This window comes from Camellia sinensis, chromosome 8, assembly GCF_055761805.1.
Source record: "Camellia sinensis isolate YWXY chromosome 8, ASM5576180v1, whole genome shotgun sequence".
NCBI lineage: Eukaryota > Viridiplantae > Streptophyta > Magnoliopsida > Ericales > Theaceae > Camellia > Camellia sinensis.
In genome coordinates this window covers 48,169,616-48,187,064 of record NC_138968.1, presented here as the reverse complement: position 1 = coordinate 48,187,064, position 17,449 = coordinate 48,169,616, and the positions used below count along the sequence as shown (strand labels likewise).

General features: G+C 36.9%; 1 long non-coding RNA gene and 1 pseudogene across 1 annotated transcript; one reads left to right on the top strand and one right to left on the bottom strand.

Moving 5' to 3' along the window:
* Nucleotides 1-9,354: 9,354 nt before the first annotated feature.
* Nucleotides 9,355-11,200, bottom strand: LOC114282827 (uncharacterized). The gene is made up of 3 exons (XR_014337655.1): nt 10,969-11,200; nt 9,983-10,220; nt 9,355-9,774 (listed from the first exon to the last, which is right to left on the bottom strand). It is a non-coding gene; the product is annotated as an uncharacterized LOC114282827 (long non-coding RNA).
* A 5,036-nt stretch (nt 11,201-16,236) lies between these two features.
* Nucleotides 16,237-16,345, top strand: LOC145798430 (small nucleolar RNA snoR74; annotated as a pseudogene).
* The last annotated feature ends 1,104 nt before the right edge of the window (nt 16,346-17,449 follow it).

Sequence of the window (17,449 nt, the reverse complement as noted above, 5' to 3'; positions counted from 1 at the left end):
GAAATCACCTTTCCCAAGTCTTGGGTGAGCGAGGAAAAATAGCCCATTGAGTCACAATCATGTTTTTCTTCAGTTCCTAGTCATTCTACCAATGGTAAAGTCCCATCAATTTGAGATTAAGGTATGATGTCTCTAGTTCCTAGTTATTCTACCAATGTCTTACCTTGGAAATTTAAGCATCCCTTAGGGGGCTCATTATCAATGGTATGGTGTCTCTTTCATGCCTAAGACAACACTTGGTTTGAACCTTCTTTCCATTTAGAGGACTTAAACTCACCCATTGGACTCAATTGATTAAAGGTTGGCTGGTAATTAAAATGGAGTAATTAAAATGGGGCTAAAAATGATGCAAGATAATGAAAAGTGTTGTGTTCAATCGGACGTTAATTGAATACATGAAAGCTTGAGGCATTTCATACTCATTAGTGATGAAATGATTCAAGTTTCCAAGGTCACCACTTCCCTTGATCAACTCATGAAAGGGAGGAGGTTAGAGTCTTATTTTGTTGCATTTATTAAACTTGCACACTTTGGTTCATGAGCCATCATGCAATGAAATTGTTTGAGTTGATGGTTTGTGAACCAAATTCACTACTCCTTTAATTTGCTCGTGAAAAGGAGAGGTGTATTGTGCAAACAAACCCTTGAGAATACTCTGTGCATACATTGTTTGTCTTCTGTTGTAGCAAGGTGAACTGGGTAGCAGTGGCCGGCAAGCCACTTTCAGTGGCCAGCAGGCCACCTTTGATGGCCGGCAGGCTATCACTAGTGGCCGACTGGCCGCCAATGCAAAATTCAGCAGTGTGTTCTTCAAGCAGAGCAGAGTTATTCTGGAAGTGGGCAACAGTGTATGTGTTTTCTGTGCAACAGAGGCTCTCCGGAAGCAAAACAATGGCCTTTTCGAATGGAAATTGAGCATGCGCATGAACATCCCTCGCTTCCCAAGCCAGAGTGGTTAGCTTAGTACTTCATTGTTTAGTTTACTTACTTATTTTAATTGCACTTGTATTGTAATTATATAATTAGCTAAAGTAGTTAGCTAGTTGTGATGTTGTAATCATTAATTCATTAGAATAGTTAATACATTTGTTGTAATAATTAGTTAAGTAGTTTAGCTAATTTCATTTATTTTGTAATAATTAGCTTAGCTTTAATTAGATAGTTAGCTAGCTAGCTGCTTTTTCATTCGGACTCTCCTTCATGAGAGTGTAATGTTGTAATAATGTGTATATCTTCCAACCTTACATCTTTCTTCTTTTTATTTACTAGCTTACGATGGTTAGTTTAGGGACATCATGCTTTGTTTAGCATGCTTCATGTTTTGCGTCCACTTTTATTGCATGCACCGAGGCTCGGTTCATCATTCTAACTTGCATTGTTAGCTTAATACTTCTTTGAATACATGCTTAGATCGTATGCTATCGACTTGACTCATATGCCATATTAGTAGTCGAGCTTAGTAATTGCATATCGCATGTGTTGCATTAGTCATATCGCATAGTTAGGGATCATGCTTTTTTTCTAATTTATTTCTCTTTTGGCTTGAGTACTAGGTCAACCTTTACTCGCTTTAGCATAATTGTATGCGTGTGATTATTACCATGTTTAGCAAGCTTGCGATGAGGCTAATTGCTTAGGTGCTATAAGTGCTTGAATGCTTGTGGATGAAGGCTAGTTGCTTGAGTTGGAATAATTTGAGTAGTGTTCATATGCGATCACTTTTTCAAGTGGTACATATTCGAAACAATTTTGCAAACAAACATGAATCAAGTGTTCCAATTCTTGCAAAGTTAGTCTATACTTGTTTGTGCACATCACATAGTAATGCTAGCCTAATAAACCAAAACAAAAGCATATAATGTATATAAGATTCATATCATGATTAGTAGAGGTCGATCTTTGATTGGGCGGGCGGGGGTGCTCAAATTCATTCATGACCTTCCCATCTTATACCTAAGTTCCCGAGCTGAGACAATCTTGGTGATGATGGACACATGGCCTTTGGCATGAGTCATGGGTTTCCTAAATTTTTCCAAAACAAAATATTTAGGTGGTGACTCTGTATCTAGCAAAGCAGTCAATTTTTTGCAATTTGATTCAAAATTGATTTTTCAAAAGATATGCCGGATTGGGACTCTTTGGTGATTTTATATTTCACATAGTGCTTGTGAGATCAGATTCAGAACTGCGGGAGTCCGACATTGTAGGGTTTATTTTGACTTCCGAAAGGGGGCGCGAAAAAGTTGAGCTACACTTGCAGAAGTGAAGAAAGAGATTGTGGAGAAGTGGTTTGGAAATACTCCAAGATCTAGTAAGATATTCTTGATCCTCTGATTGTCACCTAAAAAAAGGATGAACACTGCGGTCGGGAGTGCCGGAATTAGCACTTCGACGAACAAGTTAGTATTCTCTCAAGTTTACTTCTATTTAAGTTATTTAATCTATTCTCACATACCTCTCTTTGGTTGATGTTCCTCTATTTATACTAATATTTGGTTCCAAGGGTGGGGCCCAGTCTTAATCCAGTGCATGATTGCTTATTCGGCCTTCTGGCTGTATACCAGTTCCTACTTGGCTCCTTGTATGGCCGATTGCACGACCGATTTGAATATTTGGCTTCAAGAGCCCTTTGGACAAAGCTGAATCATCTTTGGCCTGATTTCCTTCAAATAAATCTGGCTTTCCTTAGTATATAATTATTCGGCCTCCACAATTGTCCCCCAAACATCCAACTAACGCCAATTAGTCGGCATGTTTGGTTTTATACTTGGAAAGTCAAAAATACAACGCTTGCACTCCTTCAAATATTGAAGCGTCAGAACATCCATGCTTTTGGAAATCATTATAATTTCTCGCCCCTTCATACGTGTTGTTAATTTAATGTGATTTGAAACCGTGTTGTCCCTTCGAATATTTTTTGAATACACAAGGCTCCTTGGTTGCCTCTCAATATCTCTCTTTCATTTTGCAACCTCTGCAACTTCCATCCACTCCCTATTGTCCTCTCTGCTTATTGTAAGTTCTTCTCTTCTTCATTCCAACTCCCATTTCCTTGTTTGTTTTTAGTTTAGAGTACTTTCTATTCTAACTCGGATGGCGAAACATTCGAAAGCCCTTCTTTCTATGGATCGTGTTTTTACTTTTCGACGCCATTTTTCCATTCCTAATGACGTCCATATGCCACTCGTGGCAGATATCGTAGTTGACATGGAGAGGACTAATGCGAGTACGATCATTTTTCATCTCTTGTCAATCGCTGAGGACGGAGTCCGTTTCCCCCTTCACCCATTTTTTAGGGCCGTTCTTCGCTGCTGGGTCTACTCCTTTCTTAACCTAACGTAAACTTTTACCAAATCATAATGAGAATAGCAGAATTAAACCGCTAACTTAGGCTTAATCTTGGAGTTCTTGCTATTTGGCATTGTTATAACTTGGACAAATCCTTTGGTCGGCAAGGACACTACTTTCTTAGGGCTAAGGGCACCGACCACCATTTGGTGACTATGCTTGCCAGCTCTGGCTAGCGTGTTGACAATGTCATGGTCGTTGTTTGAGGCAATTGGGAATTCGGCAAGGGCGAAGATCACCTAGATCCTGTGCCTAGACATAAAGGCAAACCAGGTGGCCATATAGTCCCATTTTTCCACGCATCTCTTATACATTCATTCGGCTTGCATCCCATGTACTAATCATTTCAGTTTATACAGGTAATGATTTGAATAAAGTACTTGCTTCGGCCGACAACATTGTACTTCAGCAAGTCAAAACCGTACTAGAATTTTTTGGCCATCCCAACCTCCAAAAATAAGGACGGGCCGCCCATATGCTATTGCAATACGAACCTACATATGTAACTTTTTCAGTTGTAGATCACATTCTGATTCCGAAGGGCGAACAACAGCTCACGACACTCATTTTCCCAAACTATAAGAACCTTAGGGAAGTTGGTGTTGGAGATTCAGATTTGGAGCAAGGTGAAGTCCGTGATTAGGTCGTCGAACCAAACGAGGCCGATTTGGAGGAAGTCGATGCGACTCTCAACTTGGCTTTTAAGGAGGTCGGCATTAACTCTCTATCCACTTCAAGCCGGGTTGACACATTGTTGGAAGATGATATTTTCACCAATTTAGGAGACCTTCTTGGCACAGATCCTGAAAACATGGCTGGGGAGTTGCTTGCACAAATGGCCAGAAGAAAGAATGCTGAGAAGATAGTGGCTCGAAGAAGGGTTGAGGCTGCCAGGTTTGAGCCCCTACCACCTGTTCAGACTAATTCTCTTCCTCTGACTCCGGTTTAGGCTAAATCTTTTCCAACTCTTGTTGAAGAAACGAAGCAAGTTATTACGGATGAGTCAGCCATTGAGCAATCGGACGATCGATTGGTCGAACAGAGGGGGCAAAAACGCCCCGTCGAGATTGGAGCCGATTCTTTTGAAGACTCAATTGATAAACGGCCACACATAGAAGAATCGCAGGATTTGATGGCGCCGTTTATCATCCAACCTAAAACAAAGAACACGCCAGTTTTGACTAACGCATCGGCTTTGAAGGACCCCGCTGTGGCCCTAAGTGTGGCCTCGTCGATATCCTTGCCGATAGACAGGGCTGTGTTCCGTGTAGAGCCAGACGTGGTGTTGATAGCACCAGCTGCTCAGTCGTTGATATTGGTATGTATATGTATATATTTTTTTTATATATATGCCGACTAACTTATGTGTGCTTTGCTTCAGGCGGCAGGCATAATTGCAAAGATTGGTCGTCGTCATTATGATGCCGTTGAGCAAATCGGCTTACTTAAAGATGAAATTGAAACTAAAAAGGGTAAGGCTAAAAAGGCATTGGCCAAATTGGCGATGGCATCTTTGAGGGCCGACTCTGAAGCCAAGAAGGCAGAGAAAGAGCGAGCAAGGGCCAATGCTAAGGAAGAGAAGGCTAAACACTCAGATCTTCTTAGGATAGCTGCCGAGGATAGATTGAATGTTAGTAAAGAAGCGCTAAAGTTAGCCAAGGAAGCGATTGCGAAGCTAGAGGCCGATTTGGAAGAATCGAAGAAGGCGAAAGAAACTGTCGACTCCGAGGTTTCCAAAGTGTTCAATACCGGCGAGGACGCTGCCTTGGAGAAATATGTGGAGGAAGTACCTAAATTTGAAAATCGGGGATTCAAACACAACTGGCTTAAGCTTTGGCGGCCGCTAATGTGGTATTGGAGCAGCCAATTCCATACGAGCAGCTAGAGGTTGAGCCGCTGGAGTTTGACCTTGAGGAATAAGTAGTTTTATGTAATTTTTCTTTTTGCTTAGTATTTTCTTGTATGCAGTTTTTATAGATTTTTGTAAGGCAGTTTTCATGTGTAAAATGATGACTGATTGTACTCAATTTATTAATGAAAATTGTCTTTTTCTTTATTTTCTCTGTGCTAATTAATAGCTAAATAGGAGAGTGCAATGCCATTAGGCGATAACTGATTTTAGTCAAAATGAAACGCATCTCAATTCGGCTAAAATATAGTATGCTGAGTTCAATAGTTTGCCAGTTTGGGCAAGTTAATGCTGAATAATATATCTCGCAGTGTGTAACCTCTAAGATATATTATTATTCGGCTAACTAATAACTAAATAGGAGTGCAATGCCATTAGGTGATCAATTCCAGTTTGGCTCAAAGATAGACGTCTGGCCAAATGAGGTAATGTATTATCATTCGGTTATATCATCAGATGCCAATTATAGTGAGGTCCTTGCCCCATTTGGGCATGTCGTTACATCGCCGAATAAAATGTGTCACTTGTAGGTTGTAACCTCTGAATAAAATATTCGGCTCAAAGCTAAACGTCTGACCAAATGAGGTAATGTATTGTCATTTGGCTATACCATCAGATGCCGATGATATTGACATCCTTGCCCATTTGGGCATGTCGTTCTAATGCCGAATAACACGTGTCACTTGTAGGTTATAACCTCTGAATATAATATTCAGCTCAAAGATAAACATCTGGCCAAATGAGGTAATGTATTGCCATTCAACTATATCATCAAGTGCCAATTATAGTGATGCCCTTGCCCATTTGGGATGTCATTCTAACATCGAATAAAATGTGTCACTTACAAGTTGTAACCTCTGAATAAAATATTTGGCTCAAAGCTAAACGCCTGGCCAAATGAGGTAATGTATTGTCATTCGGCTATACCATCAGATGTCGATGATATTGACGCCCTTGCCCATTTAGGCATGTCATTCTAACACCGAATAACACATATGGTGTGCAAATTTGGACACATTTCAAACCTTGCTATAGACGCGGGGTTAACTGTTGGGCGTATTGGAAATGCTGCATTCGTAATTAATGAATGAGGTATGTAGTATTTAAGAAGCTGCGGGCGCTGTGGAACAAATCTAGCACAGACGAAGATAATCACCAGGTGATAATCAATAATTGGAGGAAGGGCAGAAACGTGATTTGGGCCATAGATGTTGCAAAGGATGTTCTTCAATAGTAAAGGAGAAGTAAGAAGTTTGGCTGAACTGGACGCTGAAATGCATCGCGTTGTTGGAGGCGAAGCTCAAAGAACGGGGGATGTATCAGCGGAGGGGAGGGAGAGACGTCGGAGCAGGTCCCCTAGAAGAGGTGATGCAGTAAAGTCTCCCAGGGATGGGGTGCAGCAATGAGGGGGATCAAGGAGTCATACCGGTGGTTATAGTGCTGCGTGAAGTGAACCGAGCAGAGCTCCACGCCCGTTGAGCTTTTCGGTTTTCGTTGGGAATAAACTGATGACTGAAGCGAATTTGATTGTCCGCGATCCAAATGTGGTAGTCGAGTTTGCTCGACAAATTTTTCCACTTAAGGTCCAGTAATCAATGGTCGGTCAGCTTGATTACGAAGTTTTTCGAAAGGACGTCCATAGAGCGGTAAGGGGACTATATACCTCTTATGAAATCGGCATGCGTCTTCGTGCCTTGCAAAGAGAGATAGAGCAGAAAGATAGTCGCATTCGAAGCTTGGAACAATGGGTAATCGGGGTGCCCGCCCGAACTGGTAATGCGATCTTGCCCAAAGGATACTCAGGGTTAGCGTTGAAGCTGAATAATGGGTAATCGGTCGGCAACAAATCCGAGTCAGTGAAGCTGAGTTTAACAAATGTCTTGTAATACATTATTTCTGAAGTGCTTCCCTAATCGATAAGAACACGTTCAATGGTGAATTTGTTAACGCGTAGCTCAATGACGAGGGGATTGGCGTGGGGGAAAGTTACGCCAACTAAGTCAGTGTCGTCGAAACTAATCCTTCCAATTTCATAGGGCCATTTTGCTGATGTGATTGGCCTATGGAAGCTAGGTTGCAATTGAATTGTCTGTATCTCGGCTAATGATGGCAGGCTGTATATCATGTGAATTACACCAAGTGGAGGTGAATCTGGCCGTAGGGCTATCATGTGCGATGGATTATTTTTTCAAACGTGTTGCGCCAGCCGGCCGTCTTGTACCAGTTCCTCCAAATGGTCCTTCAGCACATAACAACTGTCGGTGTCATGACCATGGTCCTTGTGGTATTCACACCGCTTGTCCTTTCTCCTAGTATCAGGAGGTCATATCATTTTGGACGACCATTTGAAGAACGGAAAGTGTTAAACTTTCAGCAAAATCTTGCTGACCGGCTCTACTAACTCTATGTATTTTTTGTTTGAGCGTCTTGTGCGCCTGTTATCTAGTTGATATTGTTCATTCAATCGGTGTGAACATTGATCATTTGATCGGCGTGAGTCACGCCTTTTGTCTCGTTTAGCCCGATTCCGCGTTTCGGGGCTCCTTGATGGTGCGATGCTTATCAACTGAACGATTCCTGGCAGAGCTGTCTTAATGACTTTCTGTATAGTTTCGACCCTCAGGGCATCGTTTTCCACCTTGCAATATTCTTCGACTTTCTTCATTAATGTCCAAACTATTTTGGGAGGCCGTCTAGTCAACGAATTGAGGAGGGGACTACCAGGATGTAATCCCATTTTAAAGGCGGTTATGGCCATGGAGTCATTGCAGACATCGTCTACCAGGTTAAAGCATTCTCAATAGCGTGCTGAATATTTACGAAGGGTTTCTTCTGGTTTAATTTACATTGCCCAGAGAGAATCAACTTGTTTTGGCTGGATTTCATTGGTGATGAATCTTGCCCTGAAGGACTTTTGGAGTTGATGGAAGCTTTTGATCGATGTCGGCTCCAGCTTATAGTACCACCTGACGGCCAACGATCCTAGACTACTCGGAAACATTTGACATATGACGGCTCCATCGTCAGCATACAATGTCATCGCTTGTTTATAATGATGAATATGATTAGTGGGGTTTGATTTCCCGTCATACAGGGTGAACGACGGTGCTTTAAACTTCTTGGGTAGCATTGCCCTTGTGATTTGTCGCACAAAAGGGTCATGCTTGTCTTCTTCATCCGAATCATCACTTCTTTTCCCTCGCTTGTGTCGTATATACGGACTCTCTTCGGATGAACTGGATACATCGAATCGTTCCTTCTTTCTGGGATCCGGGGATGGTGAGTCAAAATCACTGTCATTATTGTGTTTCCGAAGTCGACATCGTCGATCATCCTTCTTTCCTGAAGGTCGACCCTGGTCGTACTGAGATTTGGCTAGCTTCAGGACCAACTCCTGGCGCAGGCGCTCGTTCTCAGCCATCATGTTTTCTAGATGCTGTTTATTTTGCTTTGCTTGATCCATGATTGTCTATATTGTCTCTTGCACTGATGTTAAGGGTGAGGTCTGGGCTACTGAGTCAAAGTTCAAGGGCCGTCGTGCGGTGATATTCTCCGATCCAAGCATGTTCTTGGAGTGATGTCATGTCTTGGCGTAATGTCATCAAGGACTACTGGAGGATCATCTGTTACGCCACCATGGATGTGCTTGAGTATTCCCACAGACGGCGCCAATTGTGGAGAAGTGGTTTGGAAATACTCTAAGATCCAATAAGACGTTCTTCATCCTCTAATTGCCTCTTGAAGAAAGGATGAATACTCCGGTCGGGGGTGTCGGAATTAGCACTCCGACGGACAAGTTAGTATTCTTTCAAGTTTACTTCTATGTCAAGTTATTTAATCTATTCTCACATACCTCTCTTTGGTTGATGTTCCTCTATTTATACTAATATCTGCTCCCAAGGGTCGGACCCACTCTTAATCCAGCGCATGATTGCTTATCCTGCCTTCCGATTGTATGTCGGATCCTATTCGGCTCCTTGTATGGCCGATTGCACAGTCGATTCGAATATTTGGCTTCAAGAGCCCTTTGGACAGAGCTGAATCGTCTTTAGCCTGATTTTCTTCAAATTAGTCTGGCTTTCCTTAGTATATAATTATTTAGCCCCCACAGAGATAAACTTCATTGAAAAGGTAAGTAGAGTACATGCTGCTATATATATACACTTTGTATAATTGAGTTGGTTGTAACCAACTCTCTACCAATTTCTCTAACCAACTATTTAACCATTTTGGTGTTTTCTATCTTTACAATTCTATGACTTATTATACATGATAGTCGTATACATGAGGTGAGCAGCCTTGGATGCCTTGACTTTCTCTGTTTGAATAGATTGTAGCTGTATCAAAGTAGGCTGCTGTTGTTGCTGTTGCATAGGTTGCTACTGTTGTATAGATTGTTGTTGCTGTTGCTGCTGCATAGGTTGTTGTTGCATAGGCTACTGAGATTGCTTTTGCTGAAGCTGCTCTGATGCCTTAGGCTCAGTCTCAGTTGCTTTGGGAACATTGGGAACATATATCTTATCAATTTCAAACAAACACAATCCAAATTCAATCAAAGTATGTCCATAAAACCAGGACTCTCACAAACACCCCCAACTTAGATTTTCAAATTTCATAATGTTTATCAAATAGTACAATACTTAAAAATATATACGAACATCTAAAACCCAAAAAAAAAAAAAAAAAAAAAATCATTATAATTTTAAGAAAAATAGTAGTTTTTACCTTGGAAGCACTTCCCTTAGACCACCCAATACTTAGTCCTTTACCATTATTAGTTGACAACAGATCATATATCTCTTCCTTGTATATCTCCAAGACAATGACTTGAACAAGTGTCCCAACTCCTACATTTTCTTTATCTCCTTCACCCAATATATCTTTCAAAGATCTATACATAATCCCCTGTTGCTTTGTACCCCCAAACATGATGTGACCCTTGCCTCTTTTACTATCAAAATTTCTGGAAAACCCAAAATATCACAAATGTCATTGATATTTATTCATTACTCCTCTCTTATTTTTTTAACCTATGAACCTAGACAATCAGAAATAAATACATAATGGACAACGAGAATGGGTTTTGTTTTATCATCTAAAATTGCACCTCAAAACAACTCATGAACATGTAATTAAAAAAAACAATTAAATTCAACCTGGGCACTACCAAAGCTTATAAACAGATGTCAAACACGTGAGCATTGCCTAGTTTTATTTGAACATTTCGTCAAACACATGGTGGGCAAAAGGGTTAGAAGACAAAAACAAATACAAGCATAGACAAATTTCGTTTGAACATCTTTTTAGGCACGTGGTGAGCATGAGGGTGAAAAACAACAACAATTACAAGCATAGACCAAATAACAGTAATACATACACTACCATCAACAACAACAACAACAACAACAACAACAACAACAACAACAACAACAAAAACCCAATGAATTACATTAACTAAAGTGAAATGGGGAAATCTTCATTCTGTCTAAAAAAAAAAACCTAATAAATTATATGTTCTTTCAATCATTTTATAGAAACCCATTTCAATCATTGGTTCATTGATTTCACATAAATCAAAACCCCTACACCATAAAAAAGCAGACGCTAAAGGTAGAGTGAAATGGGAAAATAGAGAAAGAGAGACAAAAAAGCAGAGTCGAGAGGGAGAGAGATAAAGAGATTAAGAGAAATAGACAGAGGAAGAGAAAAACCTCAATGTTGAAGCGATGTAATGTGAGGCAAGGCGAGGAGTTGCGAGGCGAGCGATGGCGGTGGCGGTGGCGGTGTACGACAGTGGAAGATTGACGGTGAACGATGGTGGAAGATCAACGGTGAGCGATAGGGGATAAAGTGATGGTGAGTCGTCCGTAAGAGAGAGGGAGACCAAGAGTCAAGAGTCTGGTTTTTATTTGGATGGATTGATAAAACAAATATGAAAAAAGTAATAGAATAAATGAATTGCGTCCAATCTAAAAAAAATTTCCACCAAAAAAATTGTTTTCAATGCTGACTAAACAAAATTTTAGTTGCCAGTTGTAGCACTTTTAGCAACTAAAGGTATTTTGGTTATTGAAAATAAATATTTACGGACTAAATTTTTCGTCGACAAAGATAAAAGTAAAATTTATGCTTTTTATTTAGTGACTAAATTATTTTAGTAGGCAAAAATTACTTTACAGCGACGGAAAATTTTTTAGTCAACGAAAATGAACATTTGCCGACCAAAACTTTGGTCGCCAAAGTTTAATAGCAAACATGATCTAATGCTGACTAAAATAATTTTTAGTTGCCCATTGTGGCATATTTAGCAACTGAATTTTTTTTTATTTGCCAATAATTAAGACACAGCTACTAAAAAAAATTAGTAGCTAAAAACCCTATTCAACATCGACCAATGTAATTTTTAGTCACTTATTTTACAACTTTTGGCGACTAAAAAAAGTTTAGTCACCAAATTTGATCACCAAAAGTGTAAATTGTTGTAGTGGCCCAAAGGTTATATAAAATTATTATATGGCCCAAATTTTAATTTATTGTTAACTTAATTATCTTTCGTACGTGTATTTTAGAATTGATATAAGAGTTTGGTTTCTCAGCTTTGCCAATATTAATATACGAACATTAGATATACTAAAGAAGTTGAGTGACATAATTTAAATAATATTACTGCACTACAACCATCTAAAAAAATATTACTACACTACACATAATTATGGAACAAAATAATACTATCACCAGTTTATTAAAAGAACTTAACGAAAATCTTAATGAAAATCAATTAGAAATTATACAAAAAGTTCGACATTTGTTATTAGATAAAGGTATATTGTTAGCTCTTATACATAATACAGGTAATTATCATTATCTTTACAAGGGAACTCTCCAAGGGAATCTTTTGAATTAATATTATCAGAAAAATGAAAAATGGATATAATAATTACCTTTAACAAATTATAAATAATGGCGGAATAAGAAAAATATAATGAATAGAAATATAAAATTATACTAAACGTAGCCAAAAAATCAGATAAAATGGATAATTGCGTATTAAAATAAATAAATAATAATAGAATATAAATTAAAGAAGACCTATATAAGTAATTAGAATTAATCAATCTGGTAGAAATATACCGATTATAAATACAAACGTATAATTAACAATAAATTAAAGGGGAATTTTTTTTAAGGTCCCTCATATTAAGATTAAAGGACATGAAATACTTTCACAGTAGCTGGGGTCTCTCAAATTTTTATAGAGAAATTTCGATCCAAAAAAATTTCAAAATACTGGTTTGAAATTTCTCTATGTTTTCAAATTTCTCTGGTTTGCTCACAAATTTCTTTGTATTTTGACCAATTTTGTCTGATTTGCTTACAATTTTGTCTATGTTTTGAACAAACTAGATCAAGACACTAAAACCAAAGAAATTGCAGAGAAATTCATCTCAACCAAACTACTAGCTTCAACAAAATCAAACAAGCACATAAAATAAAGTGAATCCAATATGTTTAGAGAAAATTGTGATGCCAGAGAAAATTCATCTCAAAGGAAAAATTACACACAAGGCGACAACTAACCAGTAAAAATCAAACAAGCAACATAATTTGATAGATCAGGGAAGATTTAGATGCTAGAGAAAATCAATTGAGGCACATAAGTTAATGTGATTATAATTGTGGTCAGAGAAAATTCATCACACGGAGGAAACTAATCAGTGAAAATCAAACAAACAATATAAATTGAAATGCTAGAGAAAATTCATCTCAACCAAACTAATGGTAAAGAAATTGCAGAGAAATTCATCTTAACCAAACTACTAGTTTCAACAAGATCAAGCAAGCACATGAATCTAATGTCATCAGAGAAAATTTAGATGTAGGAGAAAATTATAGACAAAATCACATAACAAGCTTCAAGAATATACAAATGCAATCGAAATCCTAATTAATGTAGATATTATTACGAAATAGAAACCCTAATTAATTGAATAATATTATAAAATGCAATGAACTGCATTACAGAGAAACTAGTTCAGGAATAGAAACACTTACCAGAGTAAGGTGGTGATGATGAAACCCTAATTACGAATGGAGATGAACCAAGTTGAAGATGAGTAGACTAGAAAGCTTGAAGAAAGAGAAGAAGGGATGTGAGATTTGGATGAGCAAATTGAATTTAGTGAGGAAAATCCTAAGATTGAAGAAGGCATTGTTGTTTGCTTCAATTTTGTTATGGTTCTCAATTTAGAGAGAAAGTCACGGTGGCAGAGGAGAAGGTGGCGGCGTGGGAGGCAGATGAGGAGGCTACGACGGGAGAGAGAGAGAGAGAGAGAGAGAGAGAGAGAGAATAAGAGAATAAGAGAGTGGGTGTAATATATGGGCGTGGGTGAGGGATCTTAGGCTACAAAAAAAAAAAAATATATTGTGGACCTCTCCCATTATTAAAAGCTGGATAGGGATGCCAGATTAATTTTCCTCAAATTAAAATCTAGGCTAGACCATAATTTTATATAACCTTTAGGCTTATGTTATATTTTTATATTGTTTTCAAGACTAAATTGATTTGAATTTAATACTTTAGAGACTTAATTGACAAAATTAAAACTTTAAGGACTTGAAACGAAATAAAGTGTTAACTTTAGGGATTATAATTGTAATTTATCTTTTTATTTTTTATTTTTATACAATTTTGTTGGGCAAGGTTTTGTATTCCAATAGTTTTTCTTTTGCTTGTTTGTTTAAATGGATCTGTATTTCTTTTGCAGAGGCTAGGTTTGGTTGAGCCTATGTTGTTTGTAAATTGATTTTTGTTTCCTACTTTTTATTGGTGCCATTTTATCATATTGGATTGAATGATTTTCATTGTTAATGTATTTATACATTTATTCAAATCTTATTTGTTATATGGAGTGGGAGAAAACCTTTTATCTATGCTACATAAATCTATATTTTTGCTTGTTTTCTCAACTAATACATGTATTTTAACACTTTAGTTTTTTCTTGGAGGAATAATTCCAAGAAAAGAAAAATTGGAAGGCAATTTTGACTTTGATGATGATGCTTTATTTACAAAAATTGAGCAACTGCTATAAAGAAATTGACAATTTTGAAATTGTAAGTACTTCTTTGTTCTTATTTTAATTCATTATTCTCAATTGTAGTTGTCACTAGAGAAGATCCAAGTATGAATTTGCTCAATTAACTCTGTGAAAGAAATCTCTCTATTCATTTTCTATCAAAATTTATGTTCAATGTGATTTTGGTAGTTCTATACACTACTATAAAATTAACTTTTTGCGTTTATTTTTTTTTGTGACTGCCTAGTCAACAGTGGGAAAAAATATATTTGGAACAACATAATATGAGACAAAAGTAAGTGATAGTAAAATGTCCCAATTTATGACTGACTTTAAACCTCATTCAACCTGTAGGAATGCAAGGCCCAATTTATTTCTCCTATTTCTTTTTATTTATTTGCTTTATTTCTAGTTTTTCCCTAGACAGGCATTAAAACCACTGGGATTCGACATCGCTGTCTTTCTTTTGTCTTCTAAAGAACACCGGTATGAATCTCTATCTCTCTCGATCTCTCAATCTCTCCCTTGATCTCTCTCTCTCTCTCTCTCTGAATCTCTCTCTTGATCTTTGTCATTCTCTCTCGTACAATCTTGTTCTTTCCACATTATTTGACCTTTTTTAGATCATTTTTCTTCTCCTAAAAATCTCTCTATACAAGTATATATGAATTTATATATGTATCTCTATGTATTGATTGAATAATCATCCTTATTTTATTTTTAGGTTCTCGGCTAATCCAATCATTGATCGGTGGCGGTGGAAAAATCAACTCCTTTGAGCAAAGAAACCCTAACTTTCTCATTAGAGGTAAGTTCTAATCTATTTGTTTACATGTTTGTTCTAGTGTTGATCTTGTTTAGATTTGTATTGAACAACTCTTTGTTAGCTTTTTGTTTACTATGTGGCAATTGATTTCAATTAGTTAGCTTTTGTAGTTTGAATGCCATGTTTATTGACAAATGTGTTCAGTTAAAATACAGTTAATGTGTTGATTATTGTTGATGTTGTGATTAATTGCTTCAAATTTAAACATAGACAAATGGGAAATTAGTTTTTGTTTCCAATTCCAAAAAGAGTAGGAGTATAAACTCTATTATTTGATGAATATTTTCCCAAAAAAATAAAATAAAAATGATTAGATGATTACAACTAAGAGCATATATTTTATGATAAAAAGTTGCTACAATTTACATCTTAAAACCAGAACTAGAACTAGAACTACAAGACAATTGGGAATACATTATACAATATAAGCAAAGACGTTGTAAGGCCTTTATTGATGAAAACTTCAATATATTTTTCTCAATTTTTTGAATTTTTATAATGTAAAAATCTATGTATCATATTATTAGTTCTCATCATTTTTTTTTCTTTTTTAATTTTTATTATCAATATGGCAATACCTTTCAAATTTTTTCCATTAATTAGAGAATCTTTGGAATTTTCAACAATATGGAAACTTTCTATTTCTTAAATTGATGATGAAAATCTCAATATATGTTTATTAAATTGTTAGTGACAATTGATTTGTAAACCACTTGTTTTTCCTTAATTGGATAGTAAATTGAAATAAAAAATAAATAAATTTGAGGACTTCTTGTTTTTTCCTTTGTAGATTTTTTGGTTTTTGCTTTTGAGGACTTGTCCTCCTTTGTACTTCTCTTTTCTCCTTTTTAATAAAAGTTTTCTTTTATTGCTAATTCCCCCAAAAAAAATTAAAATATTTTTTTTACGTTATAATAATACTAATAAAAAAGTTGTGGCTTTTGAGCAAATTGTTTAAGAGAGGATTTTTTCTTATACTTGAGTCCTATTTCGTTTTCTTCTAGCAGCATTTCTTCTTTAAATAGCTAGAAATTTAGCATCATCTTTGTGTTCTCTTTAGATTGTATTAACCTGATGAAAAAATAGGCCCTGTTGTTTTCTTGTGGGAAATCCTTTTTTTCATTGTTATTGGGTGAACCTCTTGAGTAGTTAATGACTGAACATTCAATAAATGATGGGACATTATAATCAATTGAAGCATTAGGGGTTTTGTTGCTTCTGTAGCCATTATCTCTGTACCCATGTCATTTCTAATTTTTCTAATATAGTCGAAGATGTTTTGTTAGATCAGATATATTGGGCTCAGTAATGAAATGACAGATGGTGTCATGAAGTTTTTTCACACTGCCAAATATGGCCTTGGTTTTCCCTAAGATAGTATCTTTACAAGTATTATATGGACAATTCTAGGTCAGAAATTAGCAACCCATCATTGGTGTGTGTGTGCATGTGTTATTTGCAAGCTGAGGCTAATTTGTAACTCATCTTCTTTGTTCCAGAATTCATCTAACTTCTTTGCGGAAATTTTGATTGTGAGCTAGCTGAATGTTGTCATCATGAGAGGTATATTGATTAGTAATGGTGCCTTATAATTTTAGTAGTATGCTGTTTTCCCTTTCTCACTATTAGACCTTTTCCATGGTGAGCTTATTGGCCTATAGCGCTCTGGCAATGGGTATACTTTCTGGAAAGTATTTCTCACTTGATTGGGGTCCAACTGATGCTCGTTTGAATCTTTTTGAAGGTTGAACACCAACTTGTTTAAATCTTGCAACCTCTTGATGAATATATCTGATTGCTCCATTTCTTTTGCCCAGGGAGCTATTTAGGAGGTGAGTCTAGATACAACCTGTCCAACACTCTTGTAAAAAAAGCTACTAAAGTAAGCAAATTGTTCATGATCTGTGTTTTAAAAGCAACTTAAAAAAGAATGAATTTCAATTAAAACTGTGTTTTAGTTCTTGTATGGCTATAGCTATCATCTGTACATGTTGAAATGAAATGAAGTGTTTCTTGATAGTTTTGGAAGCAGCCACTTCGAAATGAAGTGTTTCTTAGTAGTTTTTTTTGTCTTATACTTTGAGTTGCTATTCCAGGCTATTCTCTTATTCCCTATGTGGAAAACATTGAATTTGCAGGATATAGATTGGATAGACAGGCTGGCTTTGTAACATGTTAATCTCTGTGCAGGATATAGATTGTTTAAAATCATGGCTCTCCTAAAAGCCTTTTATCTGACCTCTTCCTAAAGATTGTTCCTCTTATTGATCACATTAGAGGTAACCCTAT